This window comes from Crocodylus siamensis, chromosome 8 (assembly GCF_052110815.1).
Source record: "Crocodylus siamensis isolate JL-2025a chromosome 8, ASM5211081v1, whole genome shotgun sequence".
Lineage (NCBI taxonomy): Eukaryota > Metazoa > Chordata > Crocodylia > Crocodylidae > Crocodylus > Crocodylus siamensis.
In genome coordinates this window covers 45253063-45270637 of record NC_143402.1, presented here as the reverse complement: position 1 = coordinate 45270637, position 17575 = coordinate 45253063, and the positions used below count along the sequence as shown (strand labels likewise).

Genomic DNA, 17575 nt, shown 5'->3' with positions numbered 1-17575 from the left:
TAAAAGACAATAGTTATCTATCATCATTAGTCCATTATAGACATTGCTCCATGGAGTCAGATTTAAGGTCTCAGTGCTGTGTTGAAGGGTACTTTTCTATATACTTGAACAGTGGGCCAACTTCTCAGCTGGAATAACTTAGAACCATAGAAAATTAGGGTTGGAAGGGACCTCAGGAGGTCATCTAGTGCAACCCCTTGCTCAGAGCAAGACCATCCCCAACTAGATCATTCCAACCAGGGCTTTGTCAAGCCAGCTGGAGACTCCGTCACCGACTTCAGTGTCTATGTCAGCAAACAGTTTGTCCCAATGTGTTTGTTATGCAGCCAGTGTAAAATTCATAATGCGTTAACTATTAATTTCTTTGTTTTAAAGGCCTTGAGCTTTAAAAATAACATAACCTGTAGCTACATGATGGCCATTCAGAAACCTGAAAAGATCTATTCATGCAGATTTTTAAAATATGCGTAAAATTACTTTCAGGGATAGCTGTAGCCTGAGCACAGGCTTGGGACCCAGGGCTTCTTAAAAATATAATTCTCTGACACTGATTCCTTCAATATTCTTGAGTAGGTCCTTTAACTTCTATTTGCCTACCTATGCATGCCTCAGTTCCCTTGCCTATAGAATGGGAATAATATTATAACTCTTACCAACCTCACAGGGACCTTTGAGAATGAATTAATTACAGTTTATAAATTATTCTGCAGATGAGAAGCAGAGCTGGTAAGGAAAGTATGAAAATGTCATGTGTTTTTTCTAATTCCCCTTTTTACATTCTGAATATTTTGACCATCTCAAGGCTGATGATTAAAAGCAGGAGAAACAAACTAGAGAGACTTTTGTTACAATTTTCCCTTTTAAAACATTGTAATCTTTCACATTTTGAAAGCTGAGAACCAGTTCTAACATAAAGCATTATACACATGCCACGTATTCTGAGCTTAACAAGTTTCCATTTTAATTTAGTAATCTGCACTAATGAAGAGTGAATCCCACTGAATAAAGAGTGAATCCCACTGAACCTGAGAAAGAAGAAGAAGAAGGGTTAAAAATGTGTGAGAAGCCCTCAGGCCAGGCTGAAAGCTAGAACATAACAGCTCATTTAGATATTCTTTGGAGTACACTCTGAACGTTCATACCTCCTATACCGTCCTTTGCCTCTGATTCTTGCCACTGCCTCCTCTGGTTCCAACAGTTTAGCACAGTATGAGACATGTAGTATTGGTCTCCAGTCATTGGCTGAGCTGGTGGAAGAGATGAGGCTGCAATTAGGAACTTGAGGTGGAAATTACTCCGGGCTCCAAAACACTTCCCTTCAGCATATGCATTTGCACTCCTGAATTAGCTGCAAAGAGCAAGGCAATGCTGAGAAATATAGACTGTGGTTTAAAAAGCTCCCAGCCCAGAATCAGCATTTCTGCCCTGACTCACCTTGTGTATTATTTACCATGGGACTTGTTGACTAATACTTACATTTTTTGTCCCCATAGACTTGACGCTTTTCCTCTCCTGTACTTCTGCTTCCCCCTCCTCCACTCATATGTCCCTTATTCCAAGCCCCAGCCTAGTATTATAGCAAGGAAATGAAGAATTCAGGAGTCACAGCAATGAGGAAGGTAGGTTATAGAAAGGGTTGTTGGCAGTGGTGAAGCTACAAATGGGCAAAGATGAAGGGGATGGGAGAGGGGTCTATAGGAGAAGAGAAGTGGGAGAAGTGCAGTTGGACGTGAGTGGTGTTAATGAAAAATTCAACAGTGGTGGGCCCAGACGCATTGCCGAAATTGCAGAAGCAGAGATGATTAATATTTAACAGGGTAAGCTGCCGCTTGGCCGCTTTCTGTGCAAAGATTCCACCCCCATATACCCTGCTCTACTCCTTCCTCCACTTTCCCATCCTTCCCAAATCCCTACATCTACTGTGCTCTGTTGAATGTTTGCAAATGTCACCCATTCCACTGGCTCTCATCTGCCCTCACAAGAGGCTGTCTTGGTGTCCTGTGTGTTATCCCCAGACACAATGGTCCACGGGCTGCCTGCTGGGGCACAACACTAGGGAGGCGGGGAAGCCAAGTCAAGAGATTGTATAAAGCATGTCATGTATTTTTTATGGCGATGGGAGAGCAGGTTGTCCTATTTAGTCACATTAGATGCTCTGTTAACACAACAGAAAATAAAAAAAGTAGTAAAGATTGTATAAAAGCTACCACTCAAAAGAGGCTCCTCTGGTCCTGTTCTCTGCTGCATGGGGAGTGGGACCCAAGGGTTTCCAAGGTTCAAATGTTTGTGTTCATTCTGACCTTTTCTGGAGATGTCCCCAAGTGAAAGATGGGTGAGAAGGTCCAAGTGGACCGGATGGCTGCAGGAGGTTCTGGTTAGGGTGAGTTGTGTGAGAGCAAAGCAGTGAAAGGCAACACAGGTACTGGGCAGAGGTGGGCAAATCTCAAAAGACCGGAGATGCTGCTCCCTAAAAACACATACAAGGCATCATATTGTCCCTCGAATACTTCTTTAAAAAGCTTCTTTGCTCTGATGCCTACAAATAACAGCTCATAGGCTACTGACAGCTCATGAGCTGCTGGTGTGCTGAGGCCACAACCTTGTACGCTGACCACTACTGTCTCAGTGAGTTCTTGTGTTCCCTCATCAGTGTATATCCATCTGTTGTCCTTTGTCTTATACTTAGATTAGAAGCTCTTTGGGGCTGGCACTGTCTTTGAAATCTGGGTTTATATCATACCTCACAGAATGGAATCCCAGCCCATGCCTGGCGCTCTAAGGCAATGCCCCAGTGCAAGTGAGTAACAATTGTAAGATTCCTTGGTTCCTGTTTTCTTAGCTGAATCTCCACTCCCACAAAAATGGTGTTCTGGTATCTGACATTCTGGTATTTCCAAGCTAGGCCAAGTATGAACTGTATGAAAAGATTACTAAAATAAAAGATTCCAGGACTCTGCTCACCATATCTTTGGGCATCCTGTGACACAGTCTGGTTCACCAAAGTAAGTTGCGATTCAGTAGCGAAGACTTGGTTCACCTCATGGATGGCATGATTTTCAGAAGTGTCTGGCCTGAAGAACTTAAAGGCAACCAGATTTTTGGAGTGAGTAATCAGCCTCTATGAAAAGCCCAGCCTCTTGAGGTTGTCTCAGTTTGGACCCCCCAAAACTGGTGGCACTCAACCCCTCCAGTCACTTCTGAAATCTTGGCCACATGCTTCATGTCCACATATTTTATTCCTACTTATAAAAATACCAAAACAGTCCTAATTCTGTATGTGAATGGCTGAGTAGACTCTATAAGTTAATGCTTACCACGACAAATCTTACGGTTCGGTTCTAAAATAAGAATCAAAGATGGAGAAAAATCTAATTCTTTCTTCACTCACTGATTTGAGATGCATTAAAGTGTCAATGCAGGGAGAACTTCTGCAAACATATAGGAAATGAGACTGACTGGGCAGATCCAGAGAGGGTGTATTGGTGACCCCTTTCCCACCTTTGATTCCTGGCTCACCCATAATGAAAACAAGCTGCCTGGCAGTGGCAGCAGCATTTCTAGGCAGGCACTACTGAGGAAGTCACTTGACTTCATGGTGCATTATAATCTACCTAAATTCTTCAGTCCACAGGTGTTAACAACCCTCTCTTCTTTTTAATAGTGTTGATGTTCCACCAATCAAGCTGTCCTTTATTCTGCAACTCTGCTATCTGTTAGCTACTCCTGGTAATGAAGCTCCTATTTCACAGCCCTGCAGTTTGTTTTCAATTCATTAGAATGAAGTTATATATACTTTTGCTTCAAAATAGCCCCAGAAGCCTGGCCTATTTGTAAAGCTTCTTGTTTATTTTTAATTGGAGAAAAATATCTGTTGTTTCACATTTGATGATGTGCCTCACCATCTGCATCCCCTTTCCAAAATTCTAGGTCTGCCCAAGGAGACTGAATTCCTTCTTACTGCAAAAGCTCCAAATACTATAGACAGCCTGCTTTATAGTTAAAGCTGGCTGGACAATGGTCCCTGACTTTGTCAGACTGCGTGTGATCTTAAGCAACTCTATTAGGCTCTTTGTGCCTCAGTTTCTTCAGATAGGAAGTATTGAAATATGACAATAATAACTTCCTATCCACATGGGCACCATCAAAAAAATCTGTCAATGCCCGTGAGATTCTTCAATGTTCGGATTAACAATAATGGAAAAAGACAACCAGTCAAAGAATATTAAAGGCATTGCTGGAATAGCTTAGAGAAGCCCAGATCAAATCCTGCTGGAGGAGAAGGCAGTCCCTCAAGGTCAGGATTAAAAGCATGCCTAATGTGAGTAATAAGGAGACTAGCATGAATTATACTTGTAGATCTCACATCTCTTATCCCTGAAGCAAGGTTGTGCCTCTAGGTGAAGGCTGTAGCACACTGCAGAAGAACTTATGTAAGCAGGTAAAACTCCACTGAAATCAATGAAGTTGAATCATATTGTACCATTAGTGAGGCTTAACTAGGATGCTTTGATGCAATTTTTAGAGCTGAATCAAAAATTGGGGGAGGGATTCATGAAACTGTTTTTACCTGTTTTGGTTCCTATGCATAATTCTAATGAAAAACCCCACTGAAAAATCACAGCTTGAACTATTTTGACTGGCTCTGATCATTGGACCAAATCCTCAGATGGTGTAAAGTTAATGTTATTTATGATCATAAAGTTACACCAAGTTACATTAAGCAAGATTTTGGGCCATTTCTTTCAGAGCTGGTGGCAAGTTCATTGATATGGTAAATCTATTGGCATTGGTGATGCCAAGAGATGTATTTAGCCCAGGGTTTATTGCTGCTAGAGGGATATACAGTGAAATCGATTGCCCACTTACTGGCCAGTCACTACCATTTTGCCATCTCAGTGCTCAGTGGCACTGCACTATGAAGGATATGCCATTATCCACTTGGGTCAGTGCACTCCCTTGGAAAGTCACCTCCTACAGTTAAACAAATGTTTTCCAGGTTCCAAATGTAGATTTATATTGGACCATACCCATGGTTCTTGCATGTGCCCGTTTAGTGAATGCCCACATCCTTAAGATCTACCCGAGCTAATAATTCTATATATATAAAGAGCTTAGTCCATCTGTTTGTGTGTCTGTCTGTCTGTCTGTAATGCTGTCCCCCAGCTCCATCCCTTCAGTCCCTGCCATCATGGTGGTGCTTTGCCATCCCACTCCGTCCCTGCTGTTCCCTCCAGCCCTGGACGTGGAGGCAGCATGGGGTGCTGGCAGAGGGGGATGGAGGGGATAGTGGAGCAAGCTTCCTCCCCCACCCTCCTTGCTCCTGGAAGTGGCAACAATGCAGGGTGGTGGGTGGCAGTGCTCCATCCCTGCCCCCCTTCCCTCCGCCCCCCATTCCCCGGTCATTCTTGATGGGCAATTTGCTAGTCCCAACAATAATTGTTTTCCTTGAATACCCTTGAGATAAATATATTTTATTATAAAATGTGCTGTTCATGAAGGGCTGACTAGTTACATAAGTCTGTCAGTGAATCTCTCTGGCTATTATAAGTCATCTTTTATCCAATTCTGCATGCTAAGGATGGGGATGACAGAGTTATATTCCACCTCCATAGACAGGGTATTTGGGTATGCAAGTTAATTAGAAGGAAATTCCCCCTATCCCATGGCAGAAGCACAACCACCGGAGAGAGTTAATCAACACGTAGAATTTGAAAACTGAAAGAACTGCAAGAAGATGGGCAGGTAATTCCTCTTTTCCTTCAGCAAAGGCTTGTCTATTGAGAGTAGACGTAAAATCCATTGTCAAAAGTCCCAGGACTAGAACAACAGAGATTACGTGATTTCTATTGCAGTAAGTGGGGATTTGTCCAGGATGGTATAGTAACAACAAGAATTAGAAAGGCATAAAGAGTGAATTCTTTCCTTATCCCCAGTGTGTTCCCTCCAGGGCAAGGGTCAAGTGGATTGTGTGGCAGTGTTTGGATTTAGAATTAAATAAGTGACAAGGGCAAAAACCTGGGGCAGGCACAGGGACTGAATAAAGAAGAGTTTGGATTAGATACCAGAAAGTGCTCTTTCACACAAGGGGTCATTAACATGTGCAAAAAGTGACCTAGTGACATGATATGGATACAGGAGGGGCAATAAAGTGAGCTCTCTGAATGTGGGATTGGTTACATCTAGCTATCAATAGTACAATATTTTTTAGTAGATATCTTGATAGTGTCCATATAGCCTAGTAAAACTGGGATAGGCCCAGTTTTTATAGGGCATCCCAATATCTCAGAAGCATCTCTCAAAAGCGACTCCTTGCTTTTATATCATTGATTAAATCATATGCTATGTTGTTTTTAAATAAAACTATTTGTCCAAGGCATATGTTTATTAATAAACAGAATTATCTCTGTATTATCAGAAGCAGATATTTTAGGAAAATGAGAACTCCAGGTGAAAATCTGTGTTTGGACTGGAGAGAAAAGTCACAGAATCATAGAAAATCAGGGTTCGAAGGGACCTCAAGAGATCATCTAGCCCAACCCCCTGCCTAAATCATTCTAGCCAGGGCTTTGTCAAGCTGGGTTTTGAAAACCTCCAAGAATGGAGATTCCACCACTTCTTTAGGTAAACCGTTCCAATGCTTTACCACCCTCCAAGTGAGAACATTCTTCCTAATATCCAGCCTAAACCTCCCTTGCTGCAACTCAAGACCTTGTTCTATCATCCTTCACCACTGAGCTCCCCAGTCTAGCTCCACTGGAACCACCCATTAGGTAATTGAAGGCTGCTATCAAATTCACCCTCAGTCTTCTCTTCTGTAAACTAAATAAGCCCAATTCCCTCAGCCTCTCTTCATAAGTCATGTGCTCCAGCCATCTAATCATTTTCATTGCCATTTGCCATTTGCTGGATTCTCTCCAACTTGTCCACATCCCTTCTGGAGTGGGGGTGGCAAAACTGAACCCAGTACTCCAGATGTGGCCTCACTGGTATAGAATAGAGGGAAATAATTACTTCCCTCAATCTGCTGGCAATGCTTCTTGTAATGCAGTCCAGTATGATGTTAGCCTTTTTGGCAACAAGGGCATGCTGTTGACTCATACTCACATCCAGCTTATTGTTCACTGTAGCCCCCAGGTCTTTTTCTGCAGAATTGCTACTTAGCCAGTTGGTCCCAAGCCTGTACCAGTGCATGGGATTCTTCCATCCTAAGTGCAGGACTTTTCACTTGTTCTTGTTGAACCTCATGAGATTTCTTTTGGCCTAATCCTCCAATTTGTCTAGGTCACTCTGAATCCTAGCCTGACCCACCAGTGTATCTACTACTCCTCCAAGCTTTGTGTCATCTGTGAACTTGATGAGGTTGCACTTCATCCCAGCCAACAGTGGCAAAAGAACAGGTTAGGGACTATTTAGAAAAGCTGGACATATACAAGTCCATGGACTCAGATGGGATGTACCCGTGAGTGCTGAGAGAGTAGGCTGATGTGATTGCAGAGCCACTGGCCATGATCTTTGAAAACTCATGGCGATCAGGAGAGGTCCCAGATGACTGGAAAAGGGCAATCACAGTGCCCATATTTAAAAAAGAAAAACAGGAGAATCCAAGAAACTATAGACCAGTCAGTCTCACCTCAGTTCCTGGAAAAATCATGGAGCAAATCCTCAAGAAATCCATTTGTAAGCACTTGGAGATGGTGATTAGGAACAGTCAGCATGGAATCACCAAGGGTAAGCTATGCCTGACAAACCTGATTGATTTCTATTGTGAGATGACTGGCTCTATGAATGCAGGGAGACAAGTGGATGTGGTGTACCTTGATTTTAGCAAGGCAGTTGATATGGTCTCCCACAGCATTCTTGCAGGCAAGCTAAGGAAATATGGCTGGGATGAATGGATTGTAAGATAGATAGAAAATGAGAAGAACAAGCAGGGTAGGAATGACTTCCTTCATACTATTACCGTAGAACTGGTGTGTGATCATTTGAAAAAATAGACATATATAAGTCAGCAGGACCAGATGAACTTCATTTGAGGGTGCTGAAGAAGCTGGCCAAAGTCATTGCAGGATCACTGGTGAAACGTTTCCAAAACTCATGGATCTCCAGAGAGGTCCCTGGAGACTGGAAGAGGGCCAGTGTTGTGCCCATTTTCAAGAAAGAGAGGAGGGAGGACCCGGGTAACTGTAGGCCAGTCAGTCTAACTTCTATCCCAGGGAAGATCCTGGAAAAATTCATCAAGGAATCTATGTGCGATAGGCTCGCAGAAGGTAGAATTCTGAATGACAGCCAGCATGGCTTCACTGTGGGCAGGTCTTGTCTTACCAACCTCATCACCTTTTACTATCAGGTAACTCTCCACATGGATAAGGGAAAGAAGGTTGACATTGTATACTTTAACTTCCAAAAGGCCTTTGATAGTATCCCATGATATTCTCATGAGAAAATTAGAGGACTATGGGCTTAACCACGAGACAGCTAGGTGGGTAGGGAGCTGGTTGTGGGGTAGGACCCAGAGAGTTCTAATGAACAGACCTGTGTCATCTTGGTGACAAGTAGCCAGTGGTGTCCCCCACAGGTCGGTGCTTCGTCCAGTGCTTTTCAACATCTTTATCAATGATTTGGATGTGGGGGTGAAGAGCTCACTGGCCAAGTTTGCAGAAAACACCAAGTTATGGGGAAGTGTGGTCATGCTTGAAGATAGGCTGCAGATACAGGCAGACCTAGACAGACTGGCAAGTTGGGCAGATCAGAATCAAATGAAGTTCAATGTCGAGAAGTGTAAAGTGCTCCATCTGGGGACAAAAATCCCCCGACACACCTACAGGCTTGGTAACAGCAAACAGACCAGCACCATGAATGAGGCTTGGTAACAGCAAACGGACCAGCACCATGAATGAAAGGGACCTGGGGTAATAATAGACCACAGTATGAATATGAGCCAGCAGTGTGATGCTGTAGCCAACAGGGCAAATAATACCCTGGCATGCATCAATCGATGCATCTCCAGCAAAATTAGGGAAATGATTCTTCCACTCTACTCGGCATTGGTGACACCGCAGATGGAGTACTGCATCCAGTACTGTGCGCTGCACTTCAATAAGGACGTGGTAAAGCTCAATAAAGTCCAGAGATGGGCCACCCATATAATCAGAGATTTGCATAGCAAGCCATACGAGGAAAGGCTGAGGGACCTGGGACTCTTTATCCTGAAAAAGAGAAGGCTGAGAGGGGACTTGACAGTGGCTTACTGCTACATCAGGGGCATACATCAAGAGCTCAGAGAACAACAGTTCACCGGGACACCCTGGGGGAAAACCAGGAGTAATGGCCATAAACTCCTGGAAGACCGTTTCAGGCTCAACATCAGGAAAAATGTCTTCACAGCTAGGGTGTCCAGACTGTGGAATAAGCTTCCTTCAGAGGTGGTACAATCACCTACCCTGGAAACTTTCAAGCACAGACTGGACAGTCACCTTGTTGGGGTCACCTGACAATTGTCTTTCCTGTCTGGTGCAGGGGGTTGGACCCAATGATCTTCCAAGGTCCCTTCCGGCCTTACAATCTATGAATCTATCAAACTACCTGGCGCATTGTGCTCAGAGTGTAGTAATCAGTGGCTCAATCTCAGTATCAAGTGGAGTGCCCCAGGGGTTGGTCCTGGGGCCAGTTTTGTTCAATGACTTCATGAACAACCTGGAAGATGGCGTAGAGTGCACCCTCCACAAGTTTTCAGATTAAACCAAACTGGGGGGAGTACTAGGTATGATGGAGGGTATGACTAGTATTCAGAGTAACCTAGACAAACTGGAGGATTGGGCCAAAATAAATCTCATGAGGTTCAACAAGGACAAGTGCAAACTCTGGCACTTAGGATGAAACAGTCCCATGCACCAGTACAGGCTGGGAGCTGAGTGGCTGGGCAGCAGCTGTGCAGAAAAGGACCTGGGGGTTACAGTGGGCAGTAAGCTGAATATGAGCCAATAGTGTGCCCTTGTTGCAAAAAAGGCTAACGGCATATTGGGCTGCAGTAGGAGTGTTGCTAGCAGATTGAGGGAAGTGATTATATCCCTCAGTTTTGGGCCCCCTGCCACAGAAAAGATGTGGACAAATTGGAAAGAGTCTAGTGGAGGGCAAGAAAATGGTGAGGGGCCTCAGGTACATGACTTATGAGGAAAGACTGAGGGAACTAGGCTTATTTAGTCTAGCGAAGAGAAGACTGAGACAGATTTAATGGCAGCCTTCATCTACCTGAAGGAGAGTTCAAAAGAGGATGGAGCTAAACTGTTCTCAGGGTAGCAGATGACAGAACAAGGAGCAATGGTCTCAAGTTGAAGCAAGGGAAGATTAGGTTAGATATTAGAAAGAATTTTCTCACTACGACGACAGTAAAACACTGGAACAGGTCACCCAGCAAGGTGGTGAAATCTCTGTCCTTGGAGGTTTTTAAGACCTGGCTAGGCAAAGCTTTGGCTGGGATGATCTAGTTGGGGATGGTACAGCTTTGAGCAGGAGGTTGGACTAGATGACCTCCTGAGGTCCCTTCCAAACTTAATTTTTTTGATTCTATGATCATTAATGAAAATATTGAATATAACTGGCCCCAGGACTGACTCCTGAGGCACTTCACTAGATACTGGCTGCCAACTAGACATCAATCCATTGATCTCTATCTGTTGAGGCCAACAATCCAGCCAACTTTCTATTCACTTTACAGTCCATTTCTCTGACCCCTACTTACTTAGTTTGCTTAAAGAATGTTGTGCAAGACCGTATCAAAAACCTTGCTAAAGTCAAAGTATACTATATTCACTGTTCTTCTTGCGTCCACAGAGCTAGTCATCTCCTCATGGAAGGCAATCAGGTTAACCAGGCTATGCTGACTGTTCCTGATCACTTTCTTCTTCTCCAAGTCCTTAGGAATGGATTTGCCACAAGTTTTCAAAAATAATGCTCAGTGGCGCTGCAGTTCATAGATTTATAGATTATTGGAGGCTGGAAGGGAACTTGCAGATCATTGGGTCCAGCCCCTCCACTCTAGGCAGGAAGACAACTGGGGTTAAGTGACCCCAGCAAGGCGGCTGCCCAGTCTCCTCTTGAAAACCTCCAAGGTAGGTGACTGCACCATCTCTGGAGGGAGTTTATTCTACATTCTGGACACCCTGACTATGAAGGAGTTTTTCCCGGAATTAAGCCTGAAGTGACCTTCCAGGAGTTTGTATCCATTGGTCCTGGCCATCCCCAGGGGTGCCCTAGTGAACAGTTGTTCACTGAGCTCCTGATGCACTCCTCTGATATAGCAGTAAACTGCTATCAAGTCCCCGCTCAACCTTTTCTTCTCTAAGCTAAAGAGGCCCAGGTCCCTCAGACTTTCCTCATATGGCTTACCTTGCAAATCCCTGATCATACAGGTGGCTCTTTTCTGGACCCTCTCAAGTTTTTCCACATCCTTATTGAAGTGCAGTGCCCAGAACTGGACTCAGTACTTCAACTGTGGTCTCACCAGTGCTGAGTACAGTGGAAGTATCACTTCCTTAGTTTTACACAAGATGCATCGGTTAATGCATGCCAGCATGTTGTTTGCCCTGCTGACCACTGCCTCACGCTGACAGCTCATATTCATGCAATGGTCAATCATTACCCCTAGGTCTCTTTTGGCCATGGTGCAAGTCATGTTGCCATCACCAAGCCTGTATGTATGTTGAGGGTTGCTTGCCCCCAGATGGAGCTCCTTATACTTGCAAGTGTTAAACTTCATCTGGTTCCAGTCTGCCCAACTCTCAAGCCTGTCCAGGTCTGCCTATCTGCAACCTATCTTCTGATGTGACCACAATGCCCAATAACTTGATGTAATCCGCAAACTTGGCCAGTGAGCTTTTCATTCCCCATCCAAACCATTGATAAAGATGTTGAAAAGCACCGGTCCAAGCACGGACCCCTGAGGGACACCACTGGCCACTTTGCACCAGGTTGACACAGATCCATCCATGAGAACTCTCTGGGTCCTACCCTGTAGCCAGTTTTCCACCCACTGAACTATTGAGCAGCTGAGCCCACACTCTTCCAGCTTTCCCATGAGGATATCATGGGATACTAGATCAAAAGCCTTTTGGAAGCCTAGGTATATAACATCTACGTTGTCTCCCATGTCCAGGTGGCAAGAGACCTGGTCATAGAAGAAGATGAGATTGGTAAGACAAGACCTACCCACAACAAAGCCATACTGGCTGTCATTCAGAATATTACCTTCCGTGAGTGTATTGCACATAGATTCAGTTAGGCTCTGGGAGTGGCAAGAGACACGCGGGTGAAAGCCCGCTGCATCCCTGCTCCCCCAAAGCCCCCTAGAACCCCCCCAGCAGCCGTGGAGCCCCCCGCCAACCCCCAGCACAGCTGGAGGTAAGCGGAGCCTGTGGTGGGAGGGGGTTAACTCTTAGAGAATGGGAGGAGGCATCTGAGTGGGAGCTGAGCCGGGTCTCGCCCCGCCCAGGCCCCTACTTGGCCCAGGCCCCCAGGGAGAGAGAGAGGTGGGGGGGGGTACTTATCAGTCCCTCTCCAATGGAGCAGGGCCCCCCAAATCCTGGGCAGGGCCCCCCCTATTCTGAAAGCAGCTTCCCTGATGGCTGGCCCACTGTGCATGCGTGCAGTTTAAAAGGGCCCACCAATAGCAAAAAAGCTTCAGGCTCCAGGAGTGGCAAAAGATGCGTGGGTGAAAGCCCGCCGTGCCCTTGGTCCCCTGAAGCCCCCCAGAGACCCCCCAGCAGCCGCGGAGCCCCTGCCAACCCCCAGCACAGCCAGAAGTAATGGGGCCCGTGGTGGGAAGGGGTTAACCCTTAGAGAATGGGAGGTGGCTGAGTGGGAGCCGAGCTGGGTCTCGCCCCACCCAGGCCCCTACTTCACCCAGCCTCCCAGGGAGCCACGCGACCAAAGCCACGCAAACAGGTTGCACAAACAGGTACACTTGTCACATGAGTTAGTGCAGAGTTAACGCAGGAGGGTGTGCAGGAGGGCCCGAGGCCCTGCCTGTGAGCCCCCAGAGTAGACAGTCTCAGCCGTAGCCAGCTTACCAATGGCATGACATGGATGGGCACACGCCACACCTCGAGGGTCCCCTCGGGATCTGTGGCCCACCCCACCCCTGGCTCCTCTGAGGCCTCCTCCCAGAGGAAGCCCATGGTTCCAGGCTCCACGCAGATGGAGCCCCTGACTCTCATCTGTAGGAGCTGCCTGTCCTTTTCAGGTCCTGGGGCCCAGGAGCATGGTCACTTCCCCTTGTGGGGTCTGCTCCCTTTTGGGGTCTCTGGCACACCAGCTGGAAGAATTCCAGGCCACAGTCCAGAGACTGCATGCCATCACGGACTGTGAGCAGGAGATCGACTCCAGCCGGGTCATAAGGCTCTACAGGGATTTGGGAGCAGGGCCAAAGGTTCTGGGGGCACAAGTGGTGTTCTCTTCCATGATCCCAGTCTTGGTGTATGGGCTGGGGTGTACAACCTGTGGGCAAGGCAAGAGCCCCCAACGGGACACTTGCCTGCCTGTACACAAATGCCAGGAGCTTGGGGAATAAGCAGGAGGAACTCATCCTCTTGCTTAACACAAATAATTATGATGTCATAGGGATAACAGAGACCTGGTGGGACTCCACCCATGACTGGACCATGGGTATAGATGGCTATACCCTGTACAGGAGAGATCGAGTAGATAAAAGGGGCTCTGGTGCAGCTCTCTATGTTAAAGAAAGCTACGCATCCCTGCAAGTTGATGTTGGTGACCAGGGTGGACAACTGGAGACCCTCTGGGTTAAAATTCATGGGAACATGGCACAGGGGACACAACAGCGGGAGTGCACTACAGACCTCCCACCCAAAGTGAAGAGCTTGACCAGGAGTTCACCCAGGAACTGGCACATGCTCCATGACCATGGTTATCATGGGTGACTTCAATTACCCAGACATCAGCAAAATCTGAGCGGTCACAAAGCTTTTTCTTGTGCGTGGATGACCTCTACCTGACTCAAGAAGTCTATGGGCCAATGAGAGGTAAAGCGCTGCTCGACCTGGTGCTGGCTGCTGAGGATGACCTAATCGGTGACCTAGTGATCGATGGGAAGCTGGGTGACAGTGACCACAAGCTGATCAATTTCACCATCCACCATAAAGCTGGCAAGTCAGTCAGCAACATGGAAGTCCTTGACTTCAGGAAAGCTGACTTTGACAAGCTGAGGAGGCTCGTCAGTGAGGCCCTAAGGGACCATGGCCCCAGGGGGTGGGGAGTCCAGGAAGAGTGATTGCTCCTCAAGGGAGCGATCCTCAATGCACAAGCTAATTCGATTCCATCTCGGAGGAAAGGCAGCAAGAGGGCACAGCAGCCCCCTGGCTCTCCAGGGACCTAGCAGACCTCCTGAGGCTAAAAAGAAAGGCCTATAAAGGATGGAGGATGGGATTCACCTACAAGGAGGAATATTCGGCACTGGTTCAGTCCTGCAAGGAGCAAACCAGGAAAGCCAAGGCTGCAACTGAACTCCAACTAGCTTCGAGCATCAAGAACAATAAAAAGTCCTTTTTCAGATATGTGGGGAGCCGCAGTAAAAGCAAAGGCAACATTGGACCCCTGCTGAACCAGATGGGGCAACTGACAACTGACACCCGGGAGAAAGCCAATCTACTAAATAGGTACTTTGCATCGGTTTTTCATCAGTCCCATCGGACGCCCATGCCCCTACGGGACAGGGAGGTCCAGGTGAGGGATATCCCCTGCCCTCCATCAATGCTGACCTTGTGAAGGAACAACTTGAGAGGCTGGATACATTCAAGTCAGCCAGCCCTGACAATCTGCACCCCAGGGTACTCAAGGAGCTGGCGAGCATCATAGCCCAGCCCCTGACATGGATCTTCAAGAACTCCTGGTGCTCTAGTGAAGTGCCCAAAGACTGGAAGAAGGCCAATGTAGTGCATATCTTCAAGAAAGGGAGGAAAGTGGATCTGGCAAACTACAGGACCATCAGCCTGACCTCTATCCCAGGGAAGGTCTTAGAAAAGTTTATTAAAGAGGCCATCCTTAATGGACTGGCAGATGCCAACATCCTGAGGGATAGCCAGCATGGGTTTGTTGTAGGTAGGTCTTGCTTGACCAATCTCATTACCTTCTGTGACCAGGTGACCTATCACCTGGACAAGGGAGAAGAGATTGATGTCATATATCTTGACTTCAACAAAGCCTTTGATCTGGTATCCTGTGATCATCTCTTGGCGAAGATGGCCAATTGTGGCTTTGGGTCCACCACGATCCGTTGGCTGGGAAATTGCCTCTATGGTCGGACCCAGAGGGTGGTTATTGATGGAAGTCAATCATCATGGTGCCCTGTGAGCAGTGAGGTCCCCCAAGGCTCTATCCTTGGACCTATACCTATATTGTTCAACATCTTCATTAATGATGTGGACTGTTGTATATTGTATTATTATTGTTTTCATATTGTTTTTTATTGTTTCATATAGATATTGTATGGTTTAGGCCTGTGTTTGTAAATGAACCAAAGTCATGTCAAGTTTCCATTTTATATGTCAAGCCTCCATTTTGTGTCCTCTGCCTGGGCATCCCGTGTTACAACTGTATGAGTCACGTACACCTCCCATGTAATTGGTTCCCGAATGAATGAGAGTGATTGGGAATGACTGAAATACAATGGTAGCAGGCCTCTACTGAATGGCCTGTAATGACTGGGCCATCACCTCACATTGATTCATCCAGGAACCACGGACCTCACCCAGGAACAGAGACAAGAACCCAGCATTTGAAAGATAAAAGACCCTGTAGAACCAGCAACTCTACCATTGTACCCCACCATTACAGACACCCGAAACTGTACATCCCTGCATGGAGCACACAGCTCAGTACGCCAGGGGCTGACCCTTGCCTGGGCATACCTACTGTCACTAGGGTCACACAAGGTCTGCCCTTATAAAAAGGGGCAGTAGAGACAGACCAACACCCTCTCCATCTGGACCAACACCATGCCACACCACCTATCCACCCAGAGGCCCTGCTGGCAACCCCCCTCTGGACAACACCTACTGGACAAGGACCCCTTTCCAGCCTGGATAGATAGCTATCACCTCCCCCCCGCCCCGCCCTGCCCTGTTCAACCAAGGACTTGGACTCTGCTCTGCTTCTCTTCCCTACCTGGACAACAGCCCTTCCAATGAATCTCTTTCTCCTGCTGCCATTGGGAGTACATATGTGTGTGTGTGTGTGTGTGTGTGTGTGTGTGTGTGTGTGTGTGTGTGTATGTGTGTGTGTGTGTGTGAGAACCAGTAACTTCATGGGGCTGCATAGTATGTTGTCTGTATAATAAAACTGTTATTTGGACCCTGTAGCAGGGCACTAGGTTGCCTGCTACTGAATAGTAGTAAATGGGTTTAGCTGCCATTCACTAGGGCAGCAGGTGCCAGTTGCTATGGCAACTTATTGGGTCAGCTGGCTGCCAGGGGGCAAGGCCTGGCCTTTATAAGCAGAGAAGGCTAAGGCCAGAGCCAGTTCCCCTCTGGCAGCCTGAATAGCAGGAAGCTCTGCTGTAGAGCAGAGCAGAGCAGAGCAGCCCGACCACCCGAGCACTGGCATCATGATACGTGGTGGAGAGAACCCTGACAGGGAGATGGAGAGTAGCCAGGGTGGCGTTGAACGGAGGTTATAGCCAGGAGGCTTATTTTGTGTTTCAGCCGGTAGGCTTATGGTCTTGAGTTTCTGTTTGGGGTGTTTGAGTAACACCGGAGGACTGGGCAAGGCTGTAGGGGTGGAGGAGGCCTCATTAGGAGCTCCCCAGTAAGGTGTGGGTGTTCCTAGCACTGCAGGAGGCGCTGCGTTAGTGGGGTATCCCGACCCCAGCCCAGCGGGGGCGATATCGGGACGAGCCCCAATTGGGAACCCCAGTTGGGAAGAGCTCCAGTGGGGCGGAGGCCCAAGAAGGCGGGTCTGGGGAACAGGTAAGGCTAAGGCCACCTGAGCCCCAATTCTGGGAAGCCCGAGTCGGGCATAGAAGGCCCCAGTGCAGGTGAGCATGGGGGCACGCAAGCAAGGCCCCAGTGCGGGCAAGCATGGGAAGCGCGAGCAAGGCCCTAGTGAGGGCAGCCCAGTGCGAGCAGGGAAGCGCGAGGAGTGCAAACGCAGGCCCCGGTGGGGGCGGAGAACGCGAGGAGCGCGAGCAAGGGCCCCGGTGGGGGCGGAGAACGCGAGGAGCGCGAGCAAGGGCCCCGGTGGGGGCGGAGAACGCGAGGAGCGCGAGCAAGGGCCCCGGTGGGGGCAGGGGAGTGCGTGAGGTGCGAGTATCTTGGAGCAGGCCCCGGGAGAGGGCGTGTATATAGGACATTGGGCAGGCCGAGTGGGGCACTGCCTGTGAGGGGGAAGCCCCGGAAGGGGGCAAGCCCAGTGGAAGGCCCCGGAGAGAAGGGCGAGTCTACTAGGAAGCCCGAAGAGAGAGCGGGCTACTTAGAACAGTCGCAGAGACAGGCCGGCGAGGGCCGGCACAAGGAGTAGCCCCGGAATCGTGGTACAGCAAGACTGGCCCCATGCCAAGGGGGGGCAA

At 47.7% G+C, this 17575-nt stretch overlaps 1 long non-coding RNA gene across 1 annotated transcript in view; it reads right to left on the bottom strand.

Annotated features, from left to right (window-relative positions):
* Positions 1 to 513: 513 nt before the first annotated feature.
* Positions 514 to 17575, bottom strand: part of LOC149858395 (uncharacterized) — a 34058-nt gene continuing 16996 nt past the window's right edge. Inside the window, exons 2-3 of the long non-coding RNA XR_016443735.1 lie at positions 1143 to 1247; positions 514 to 1025 (exon numbers count right to left, since the gene is read on the bottom strand). This is a non-coding gene — a long non-coding RNA (uncharacterized LOC149858395). The remainder of the gene's footprint in view (positions 1026 to 1142; positions 1248 to 17575) is intronic.